At 52.8% G+C, this 12,228-nt stretch overlaps 1 long non-coding RNA gene across 1 annotated transcript in view; it reads right to left on the bottom strand.

Annotated features, from left to right (window-relative positions):
- The window catches only part of LOC135972747 (uncharacterized), a 31,774-nt gene extending 23,178 nt beyond the window's left edge, over positions 1-8,596 (bottom strand). Inside the window, exon 1 of the long non-coding RNA XR_010589240.1 lies at positions 8,353-8,596. This is a non-coding gene — a long non-coding RNA (uncharacterized LOC135972747). The remainder of the gene's footprint in view (positions 1-8,352) is intronic.
- Between the last annotated feature and the right edge of the window lie 3,632 nt (positions 8,597-12,228).

The following is a 12,228-nucleotide window of genomic DNA, read 5'->3' as shown; positions in this document are numbered from 1 at the left end:
TCTGTAGTCCTTGCCCAGAGCAGCTCTCTGCAGAGGGCCTGGTGCACAGCAGTGTAGGGAACAGCCAAGCTGCTAGGGATGGGAGCTGGGCTTCCTGGCAGAGTCCAGCACCCAAAGCCCAGCATCTGCAAGGAAGGGATTCCCCACAGAGGGGCAACACCATCTCCCAAACACAGGGAGTCTCCCCCTGACACTTGATTCATCCTATGGTCTGTTCCCATCTCTGCCCACCACACTCCCAACTCAGCAGCTCCAGCTACCGAAGGGAGCACGAACCAGAGGCCTTCCTGCTCCTGGGACAGAGGAGTAGGTTGATGATCTACCTGGATGTGAGCGTTGGCCTTCCCCATGCCCAGGGTCTAGACTCCATTCAGGGCAGCGCACAGGAACTGCAATTCCTATTCTGGATCTAGTGGCAGCTTCAGTTTGCTGGCAGGAGACTGTACATGAGACCTTGCAGTTGCGGGGGTGACACAGGCACTAACATGTGCATGGGAGTTTGAGCAACAGGGCAGAGGCCTGTGTGGGGCAAGGAGGGCAGGGATTTGGCAAGCAAGAGCAGAGGATCAAACCCTTTCTTAATGTGCGTCGGGATGATCCCCATTTCAAAGATAGAGAAACTGAGGCACCAGGTGGGAGAGTGACCTGGCCAGGATCACGTTACCGCTCAGTGGCAGGACTGCAAACAACCCGTTCCCTGATCTCCTCACTGGACGCTGCTGCCCCTCCTGTATGACCCCTCCAGCCATCCTCTCCCACAGGCCATCCCCACCACTCTCCAATACCAGGCTGTTTCCACAATGGAAGCGGGCTTGTAACAGAGTTCACTCACCGATAGGTGCCCCTTCTTTCAAGGCCTGGGGTCACAGATTTCTTGGGCTAGCACGCCCACCAGCAGGTTTTTGGCTGGGAACTCAGCCCTTCGGCCAGGCGACCATCTTTTAGTCCACTCCTTCCTGGGTCGCGCTCATCCCAAACTAAAAGTCAAAAAATGTCTTTAACTGAAACAAGATCCTCTGTCCCTTGGGGGCTTTTCCTCAGCCTGACTTTGGCTCGGCCTGCCCTTGCTGGCCTTGGTAGCCCTTTCTATGTCCCTGTACATCCCCTTCCTTAGAGACCGTGGGAGAACCAGTCCTACCCTGGATTCTAGGTTCTGCCCCAAGGCCCTGTACCCAACAGCTAGGCCTGCTCCTGTACCTTTGTTGCGGTTTCCCCTGGTTTCCCCTCAGCTGGAGCTCACTCTGTAATCCATTTGGCCTACCTCCAGGCTTTATAGCCCACAGGCCAAGCCCCCCGTTATATACCCTCCTCCTTAGAACCTGGCCCACGCGGGGGCAAGTTCTATTCTTCTCCAAGCTTCATCCCTCCTCATCTCATCGCCGTCACCGGCTGCGCGCTTGTACAGCCTGTGCGCAGTGTCTGCAGCTCCACTGCCAGCTCGCTCGGGGCAAACCTTCTCTTCTGCAGTATCCCGACGCTCTTCCTGCAGCCACTCAGTCTCATGAACAGCTGCTTGCAGAGCCTATTCTGAAGCCTTTAGCGTCTTCTGTTGCCTTTTTGCTACTGCCGCTGCATATGCCAAAACCTTTTCGGTCAGGGTCTGAGAACCCACCATGGACTGCTCCACCCTTGTGCTTGTCCCTCCTCCAGTCTGCTTCATCTCTGGGCCAATCATTTCATCCTTCATCTCCCTGCAGCACCCGACAGGGTGTGTTGGTGGAGGGTCTGCAAGGTCCATGGCCACCCCAGCCACCTCCACCTTGCCTGCCTCATGGGGGTTTGTGTCAGAGGACACCTTCTCCTTTCTTTCTAACTTCTTAGGGCCCTGGCCCCTCGTTCAGCCACTCAGCAATTTCCTAAGCAGGCCGTGTCTTTTGATATGGCCTGCTTCTCTGCCCCCAAAACAAAGAACTCTTGCTCCCATCTTGGCATTAGGCCACGCTTGTACACTTTCTCATGCCCTTCTCCCTGGGCTAACCTTCTCAGCACAGCCCAGGCATGCTCTCCTTCTCTGCTCTTTTTGTCCATGGGCATAGCAGACCCTGGGTTGATTTCCCTTTGCAGGATCTCTCACAGGTATTGCTGCTGCTGCGTCTATAGCTGCACCTGCACTTCCTTCTGCGTCTGTTGGTCTTCTAGGAGCTGCTGGAGAAACCCCTAGATCTGTTTTGGCTGCTTAGCCAGTCCCTGGAACTGAAGTGGGAAATCCAGCGACCAGCTTGGTCCCTTGATACACCTGCTTGGGGGAGGGATAGCTCAGTGGTTTGAGCATTGGCCTGCTAAACCCAGGGTTGTGAGCTCAATCCTTGAGGGGGCCATTTAGGGATCAGGGAAAAAAACTGTCTGGGGATTGGTCCTGCTTTGAGCAGGGGATTGGACTAGATGACCTCCGGAGGTCCCTTCCAACCCTGATATTCTATGATTCCTTCAGCAACCAAGACTTCTCTCACGGATCACAGGGGGAACTCAATCCTGCCAACTATGCCAATCATAAATGAATCTACTCATCGTTAGGTGCCCCCCGGCGGCCAGGCATGGCATCACAGCCCTCTCGCTGGGCTAGCGTCCCCCATCCATGGTCGCTCCAGCACCACGGCAGTTTCTCTGCCTGGTAACTCCGGCCAGGTCACCACCTTTAGTCCACCCTTCTGGGGCCCAGCTTGCCTCACACTAAAAGTCCAAAGAGGTCTTTCCACAGACAGAAGTCCTTCTTCCATCGCTGGGGCACTTGCTCAGCCTGTAGCCCCCTTGCTGGGCTTGGGAACCCTCTCCAGGTGCGTGTACGCTGCCTCCTCTGGGGCCGGTAGGGGAACCCAGTCCCACCCTGACATTGATAGCAGCTCAGGGCCCCGGACCCAACAGCTAGGTCTGCACCTTTCTCTTTGCTGCACTTTTCCAACCTCTCTTCTCAAGTTCCCCTCCAGGCTTTCCTTGCTGCTCTGAACTTCCTACCTCGTTCTTAATCCTGTTGCTACTCCAGCTGGGGTGTATCACCACTGAAGTCTGGCTCTTTAGGGGGGCGGATATGGTGCCTCTCAGTTCGGGCTCATTCTGTAATCAGCTTTCTGTGAGTGCCAGGGGGCTCCAATTCCCCTTCCACTAGCTCCCCATTTACAGAGAGCCAGAGCAGTACCTGCAGCAGGGAGCGGGAGTTGCTGGTGGCCTCAGAGGCACAGGCCCTGCAGCGCCTCGGGCACCTGGCGCAAGTGCCACATGATACGGAGCTGACGCATCACATTGGCCGTGACGTCCTCCTGCTGCAAGGGAACGAGAACCTGTCTGAGACTCAGACGCCTCCGAGGAATCAGGGGGGATTAACGGCCCCTGGAACCACCAGCATTTCCACCCAGCCCCTGCCCACCTCTGAGGGATGGATTTCCCCTCCTGACCCCCAGGATGGAGTCTTGTTGTCCTTCCTAGTGACCTCCAGTGGCAACCCCCCTCCTTGTACGGGGAGCTCCTGCCACCTCCCCGTCAGTGCCCCTGACAGCTGTTCCACCTCCAATCCACAGCTCAAGTTCTCAGACCCCTCTCCTCCAGCCCCACCCAGGTTGGGTAGGGAGGGGACTGTAGCGGGGGGGGGGGGGCAGGAGGGATTCTGGCAGCAGTGAAGTGGGATGTGAGGAGGTTGAGACCTTTCCCCAAGTCACCCCAGCCACTAATGCTGAAGCCGCAGGATGGCAGCCCTGGTGAATGGGACGGATCGGCAGCCCCTGCTGACTGAATCCTCCTGTTCTCTCCAGCAGGGCCGGCTTTAGGAAGGGCGGAGCCCAATTCGAACATTTTTGGCGGGGCCCCAGCAGGGATGACTAACAAAAAAAATAATGTAAAAAAAAGCCTCTCATTTCTTCCATGTATTATTTACTTTCCATAACTATATAAATAATAAAATTATATATTCTGTACATTGCATCATATATGCTGTTGATCGGTTATTAATGAGCTCCGTTTCACATGTGTGGGTCCCCGCCACTCCCTGGGGGTGTGCTAGGGTGACCAAATGTCCTGATTTTATAGGGACAGTTCCGATTTTTGGGTCTTTTTCTTAGAGGATCCTATTATCCCCCACCCCCTGTCCCGATTTTTCACACTTGCTGTCTGGTCACCCTAGTGGTGAGCTATAAAAGCCACCCTGCCCTTAAAGAGTCTAAAGATGCTATACGGCCCCTTTGACGATCCTATTCATACACCTCAGCCGCTAAACAAAACGCTGGGGGGGCGGCGGGGGAGAGAGATGGGCCTTCTGCAGCAAAATCCAGATTTCAGGTTGCAATAGGTGGCGTAGGCAGGTTAATACCCAGCCTCCAGGGAACTGTAATGATACCCCAGAGGGTGAGAACATAAGAACATCAGAATGGCCGTACTGGGTCAGACCAAAGGTCCATCCAGCCCAGTATCCTGTCTACTGACAGTGGCCAATGCCAGGTGCCCCAGAGGGAGTGAACCTAACAGGTAATGATCAAGTGATCTCTCTCCTGCCATCCATCTCCACCCTCTGCCAAACAGAGGCTAGGGACACCATTCCTTACCCGTCCTGGCTAATAGCCATTAATGGACTTAATGCAGAAGGGCGGTATGGATGGACTATGTAGAAGCTGTGACTATGTATGGAGGCATAACTATAATGTGGAGATGCAGAGCAGCTTTCATTGCACGGGATCCCGATGCATTTTACAAACGGTCTGTATAAAACTCACTATACCCACAAGAGAAGTCCGACCACCTCTTCCAGGGGGGATGGGACATAGCAGGCGTTTAACAGCACCATAGTTAACCTCAGGTAAGCAAGCATGCAGCATGCAGGTGGAATGTAAGCGAGGGTGACCAGATAGTAAGTGTGAAAAAAAGGGATGGGGGTGGGGGGGTAATAGGCACCCATATAAGACAAAGCACCAAATATTAGGACTGTCCCTTTAAAATCGGGACATCTGGTCATCCTAATGGAGTGCAAACCTCCAAATTAGATGCTACGTTCCCATGCTTGGAGAGAGTCCCAAGGATCACGACTTTGGTTTTATGCCCCGTCTGAAAGATGGAACATCAGAATGGAGCTGCCACATGCTCCTGGTAGAGCGCCCCTTGCTGGAGTGTTTGGGCACCACGTGCTTTAAGCTGCCTGAGTCTGAGCAGAGTTCAGGCACTGCCTCTGTTTGAACGCAGAGGGTGTCTCTGTGCAAACTCTTGGGGTGCACATGCTCTGTCTAGCATCCCTTTCTGGGAGTGGAGACCCCACAGTCCAAGTGCCTAGGCACAGAGACTAGCGCCAGCTCCCCGGTCGCGTAAGCACACCCTTTCCAGAGCCCCAACCCTGGAGATCCTGACCCCTGTAGCTGAACCACGTAAGACAGAAGCTTTGCAAAAAGGGCTTCTAAAGCAGCTACTCTTTACTTTAGACAGGACACAAGATCTACAGCTCCAAACCCAACAATCAACTTCCCTCCCTCAGTTCCCTCCCCACTCTCAAGTGTTTTTGGGCCAGGCCAGAGTCTTTTAAGGAATTCAGGGTCCCTCCCCCCTACAGCTCATGGCTTCTCTGAATCATGGAATCTCACTCTTTTCTCCTGCCAATTTCCTTTGCCCTTGGTCGGCCCCCGCATCCTTTGTTTTTCCTGGGAGCCCCCTCCTCACCCTGTCTCTGGTGCCCTACACCCCAGCCCCCTGCACAGAAGTTAGAGAAAACTGACCCTCCTCATTTCAGGGTGCTCCCATATGAATGGGAGCCATTCAGGTTAACGACTCTCCATTGTCTCTGCTCTGGGAGAGATGAGGGTGGAGCCCACGTACACCAGCGAACTCCCTTACACAACAGTTTCATGAAGATCAGCCAGAATTCTGAAGTTGCACCTAGATTCCCCAAAGCGTCCCATCGGCACTGGCTCAGTGCTGACCCAGAGGGAAGAGCGCCACCTATTGACTCACCACCACCACTTCTGGCGGCACCCTGGGCTTTCCATGGCGCTCTCCCATCCAATACTAGCGACAGTAGAACCTCAGAGTTACGAACACCAGAGTTATGAACTGACCTGTCCACCGCACACCTCATTTGGAACCGAAAGCAATCGGACAGCAGCAGAGACACACACACGCACAAAATCAACTACAGAACCCTACAGTATTGTGTTAAACGTAGACTACTACAAATAAATAAATAAATAAATAAATAAAGGGAAAGCGGCATTTTTCTTCTGCATAGTAAAATTTCAAAGCTGTATGACGACCATGTTCCTTTGTGAACTTTTGAAAGAACAGCCATAATGTTTTGTTCCGAGTTATGAACATTTCAGAGTTATGAACAACCTCCATTCCTGGACTCCCAATCCTGCATCCCTTGCAACAAGGTCACAGGCAGGGCTACCTGTTCTGGGCGAGTAGATCTCTGGACCCAAAGCTTGGTAAGCAGCATGGACATGTGGGCACGGTTGTGGTGGCGTAAAACTGCCCATTCCCAGCAGACTCGTCCTGTCCCCCAGCTGTGCAGAACAGAAGTACTCTGCTGACACCTCCTCTGGGCCTGTATGATATCCTCAACTGATTAGAATTGCACCTGGCTGCCAAACTCTCTAAACCTAATGGTGAACCTCCTCTTCCCCCGCCCACCCCGATTAGCTCCCCAGGGCAGCGGCTAAAACTTTGCAGACAGTGACAGCCTGTTATACAAGTCTTAGGCATTGTTTCCTTTCTGATCTTTCTCTCTCTCGGCAGGTTGGCATCACAAAGCAGGCACCAGGCTGCAGAGCGGAGATAACAGAGACCATTAATTCCATCAGGGCTGGGACGACAGCTCATTAGCGGCCGGAGAGGAGACTAATGGTTCCCTTTGTTCCTGCCATTTCCTTCCCTGAGCGGTGACCTTTCTGGAAGAAAGCCCCAGGCTTGGGGAACGCCACCCCCTTTGAGAGAGCATCTCAAATTTAATGGTGTACCATTAAATCGCTGCCTTCCCCCAGGACACCTTCCCCGCCAGAGCTGCTCTCCCAGCCTTGTGAAGAGTCCAGGGCCCTGTCTGTGCGAAGCCCCATCTCCTCTAGCCAGAAGGAGCAGCTCAGTAACTCGGCTCAGGAAAGCTCCCTGCAGCGGGTTCCCAGCTTTGTGACTCATCCCACACAGGATTTCAGGACAGACTGAGCATTGCTTCCCCCTGGCACTACATTGAAACGGTCTCTGATTTGCAGAGCACGCGGCTGCCTCTCCGTGGGTGCAGGCTCTGGGACAGAGTTTGGGGGCCGGAGAAGGGGTGGTGGGTGCTGGGGGGGAGGGGACTGCCATCACATGTGGCTTCCTTCCTCCCCTGCTGCCCCTCACCATAGCCTCGGTGGGGGATGGGGCTGCCCCTTGCCCAGTGTTTGCAGGAGTGGTGGCTGGGGGGAAACCCAGTCAAACTCTGGTTTTACTCTTTCGTTGATGGGTCACTTTAACCCCTTACAAACCCCTTCCCACCTCTCTCACCCCCCTTTTCTACTGGGCTTGTTTGATCTTTTTGGTGGAGCCAGATGAAAACCACAAACCCCAGCGAGAGCAACAGGCTGGAAGACTAGACTGAACCCACCACCCACCCAGTCTAGTCCATCCCAGAGCCCAGGACTGAGGGCAAATGTCCCCCCACCCCCGGGCCACGTGCTTCCACTCCTGGCCTCTCCTAGCGCCGCCAGAGATTCTGTGTGGCTGCATCAGGTGGGATTTCAACCGGACCCCCCCCCTGCTAAATTCACCCCCTGTTTTGTGACTACTCTGCACCAAGAGCCCCTTCCTTCCCTACCCTAGAGCTGCTGGATGGCTAGAAAGCTGAGCTGGGCGTTTGATCGATCTGGAATGTTATCGTGCCCCCCCCCCAAAAAACCTTAATGTCCACACAGCTTGGGGGGGGGGGATATTCCTCCCCCCCCAAGCCAGTCTATTTTATTGTTGTAGGGCAAATGAAGGAGCCAGAGTTTAATGGAAATATTCAGCCCCTACAGCAGTCTTGCAGCAGGGGAAGCAGAGTTGATGGGAAGGGAACTGGTTTGGATAGGAGCCCCCCGTTCCCCTCCTTTGCAAAATAATTTGGGGAGGTGAATCAGATCACTCCGTGCCTCAGTTTCCCCTCTCTCGGGGGAGAAGGGAGAGATAAAAGTCTCAGCCTGCCGTGTTGCAGACCTTTCGCATTCTCCCCTCCTGATGTATTTGATTTCCTCCTCCAAACCTCCCTGTCTCTCTCTCTCTCACCTGGAATTCACAGCACTAAGTACTGGCTCGGGGCTTTCTTCCTGGGTTACATGATCCCGAGTTTAGTTTTGAAACAAACGCAGGCAGGCACAACTCACCCTCAAACAGCAACACCACCGAAAACCACAAAACCAACCCAATATTACACACCTAGGGGGAATCACGGGGTCAAACTCTCACCGACCGAAGCCCCAGCAGCTGCTAAGGTGAGTGAGGTCCACTGCAGAGATTCCTGTCTCCCACCGGACCGGAAGCCCCCTCGGTGTCTCCTCCAGGTGAGTGCTGGGGGGAGGGGAGGGGAAGGCTGCAAAGCACATGTGCCTTCTCCTCCCCTCCCCCCTCCTGACCTGCAACAGCCGCTGCTGCCTCTGTCTCAGGCCCCTGCCGGCCAGCGTCTCTCGCTGCCTAGCAGCAACAGCTGCTGCTTCCGGGAAAGCCACAGAGCTTTGCTTCAGGCAGGGACACTGCCCGATCTGCAAGGGGCCCTCTTAGGGGCGGGGCCCAATTCAGGGGAATCTGTGGAATCGGCTTAAAGCCGGCCCTGCCGGAGGGTAGCGGCAGTGGGAGCCCCGAGCCCTTTAAATCACTACCCCAGCCACATTGCAGGAGCCCTGGGGTAGCAGCAGCAGCTGGAGGCTCGGGCAGTGATTTAAAGGGCCCAGGGCTCCGGCTGCTGCTACCACCCCGGGCCCTTTAAATCATCCCCAGAGCCCTGCTGCCAGAGCCCTGGGGTAGTGGCGGCGGTGCTCTGGCGGCAAATTAAAGGGCCCGGGGCGGTAGCAGCCACCAAGCCTCTGGCCCTTTAAATCGCCACCCCCAGGATAGCCCTCTGGTAGCCGCTACTGCCCTGGGCCCTTTAAATTGTCCCCGGAGCCTGCCGGAGCCCTGGGGAGGCAGTGGCGGGGCTCCAGCGACTATTTTAAGGGCCGGGCTGGTAATGGCTGCCGCAGCCCCGGACCCTTTAAATAGCTGCCAGAGTCCGCTGCCACTTCCCCAGGGCTCCAGCAGCAGGGCTCTGGGCAATTTAAAGGTCCCAGGGCTCCAGCCGCTGCTGGGAGCCCCAGGACCTTTAAATTGCCACCAGGGGAAGCCGATCTGCCCCGGTATGCTGTACCAGGGCATACCGGCTTACTTTCACCTTTGTGAAAGACTCAATGGGTGCAGCTACACTAGTAAATTTAGTGTCCATCTTACAAAAGAGCTGGCATTGACGCAGCTTCCGCAGCATTAAGGTGCTACTGTAGAAAGGAATCTAACAATCGGTTGGTTTTCATCATCTGGTAGAAAAAACATCTGAGTCCTGTCTATACTGACACTTACAGCTTTGTTACACTGGTGCTGCTGCACTGTTGGGGGCAGGTGCTGTGACACAAATACTAATTTCTGTTGTGTGTGTAGACAAAGGCTTATGCAGGATTGGCAAACTACCAGGTTTAAGATCTCACAGATACCATGGAACTAAACTCTGATTAACTGAGAGGGGAAAGGATAGTTAATCAGGCTAAGCCCTCTTTGCTTTGGGTTTGCTTTTGTTTAACTCAAAGGCCTGAGATGGAAGGAGAGTTATTCTATTACAGTTTCAGCACCCTGATCTTGCAGTTAAGGATTGAGAGGGCTCCTAGGCCACCTCTCTAGGCCCTCTGAGAAAGACCTCTTGCACACCAGGAAAACATGTCCTGACTTTTCTGATATTTCTAAAGGGGGGCAGGGAAGGAATCTTATCTTTTGAAAAAAGAAATCTTCAGGTCTCCTTTGTTTGTGTTGCTACTCTGGTGCTGACCCTAAGCATAGGGCTTGGCTACACTTGCAAGTTAGAGTGCATTAAATCAGCCCTGGGCGCCCTAACTCCTTAGGTGTCCACACTGGCAAGGCACTTAGAGCGCCTGAAGTCTGCAGCTGGAGCACTCCTAGTAATCCTCCTCCACGAGAAGGATAAAGCTTGCTGTGCCCTGGCTGAAACGCCCGGGTGTTGCATTACTGCGCTGTGATTGGCCTCCGGAAACGTCCCATAATCCCCTGAAGTCAAGTGGTCACTCTGGTCATTGTTTTGAACTCGGCTTCAGGCATGTGGATATCCCCTTTCTGACAGCCGGCATGCTTATCTGCTCCTGGACACAAAGCAAACCATTACTGTGGAATGCTGCTGAGGGGTGTGTGTGAATGAGTGAGTGAGAGAGAGAGGCGGGGGCGGGGGGGTCTGCTGCTGTCTGAACTTATAAGACAGCATGCTGACACAGTCTCTGCCCCCACAGAAACACAGTTTCTCCTGCCACATATACACAACACATTCCCTGTCACACTCCACTCCCCCACCCCCATTTGAAAAGCACACTGCAACCACTTGCACACTGGGATAACTACCACAATGCATTGCTCTCTGTGGCATTACAAGAGCTGCTAATGTGGCCACACCACTGCGCTTGCAGCTGACAGTATAAACACACGGCAGTATTTTCCCTGCTGCTGTCTCCGAAGGCTGGTTCGACACCCAGCACTCTACATCTGCAAGTGTAGCCAAGCCCTATAGACAAGGGAAAATCAGGGCTGGCAGTACTTGAGTTACCTGGTTAATTAGTTCAGCTGATGCACACCTTTGGCCAGCAGTGCACCAATGCAGCTACAATGATTGCTGAATCAGGGCTGCTCCTAATTGGCTGTTTACATTTAAGCAAAAAAGGTCACAAACCCAAGCTTGCCTCTTTAGGTCACCTTTAAGGTGTTCAAATAGCCTAATGACTCTATTGTAGAGGAGATGGCAGAGCTGTATGGTTTGGCCTCTTTAACATGCAAGCATTTTAAAAAGCAGAGGCTGTGAGATAAAGATTCCACTCCAGGTATCCTGAAAGGCCATTACATGGGGCAGCCTGTTCACTTTCCATTTTCCCTGGGGCCTTTCCAGAGGGGACTCAAAAAGGCCAAAGTGTCTGGAGAAATACTTAATATACAAGATTTCAGGATTTGCCAGATGGTTTTGTTTTCACTGAAAGCAAGAGTGAAGCATCTGTTTATGTTCCTTATCTCAGGTTATCCTGTCTTCCTTGAGAGAGGTCAGATTCTCTTTGAAGGCCAGCCTCACAGCTGGAGAATTAAATCTGCTCTAGCCTTTAGCATTGTAAAAGAACTGCCGTGCTAGCTGGCTAACCCTGGGAATGTGACAATAGCACAAGATGTGGCAAATACAACATGGAAAAGAAAAACCAACAAATCCAATCAAATAAAATTAATCTGTACAGAGCTGTGGAGGGAAGCGCTTGAGCTGGCTTGCTGTTTGACCTGCTGCCTTCCTAGGCAGGCCCGGAGCAATTCCTGCCTACCTGTTAGATAGGATGGCATTCACAAGACTTTATGTGTCATGTAACAATTGGTCTTCTGGAATAGCTTGTGTTGTAGAAGCCCAAATTACCTGCACTTAAATACAACTGCTAACTGCACAAATGGCCTCTGTGCTCTGCCTCTGTCAAAGGAAATTTAGGAGCCCAATTCAGCTCTGGTGGTGGTAGTTTTACAACTCAGAACTGAAGTAAACAGCAGTTTACTCTCCAGCTGCTCACCAAGATCTACTAAAAAGGAAGCTGTTTGGTGTTTTAAAATGTTTATTATGGTCTCTGAAGTCTTCCAATATATTCTTCTTGCACTTTTACCTACTAGAAGTGCCATTAGTATGATAGAGATCAGAATGGTGATGGACACCAAATACCTCCCAGTAGTTTGGGCCAAATGCTTTCCGCACCCAGGCAGTTTAACCTGTGGACATTCTGAATGCTGAGTTTTCGGGAGTGGTTTATCAGGGCAAAGCTAAAACTTGGGCACGATAACAGGCAAAAGTCACACATTCAGAATAAATTACCATTAGTCACTGACTGAATTATTTTAATGAAAATATCCTTTATTTGCAATGAAACAGCACAGCAGAAATGCATGTATTGGCATCCAGTTAGCAGTGTACAATCACTTCAGACTGGTGCCAGTGGATTTAGCCCCCAGCAGCAATGCACGAGGTGGAGGCAGCTGCTTTTGCTTCAGTGC

This window comes from Chrysemys picta, chromosome 7 (genome assembly GCF_011386835.1).
Source record: "Chrysemys picta bellii isolate R12L10 chromosome 7, ASM1138683v2, whole genome shotgun sequence".
Taxonomy (NCBI): Eukaryota; Metazoa; Chordata; order Testudines; family Emydidae; genus Chrysemys; species Chrysemys picta.
The sequence above is the reverse complement of the archived record's forward strand: the minus strand, read 5'-3'. Positions and strand labels throughout refer to the sequence as shown.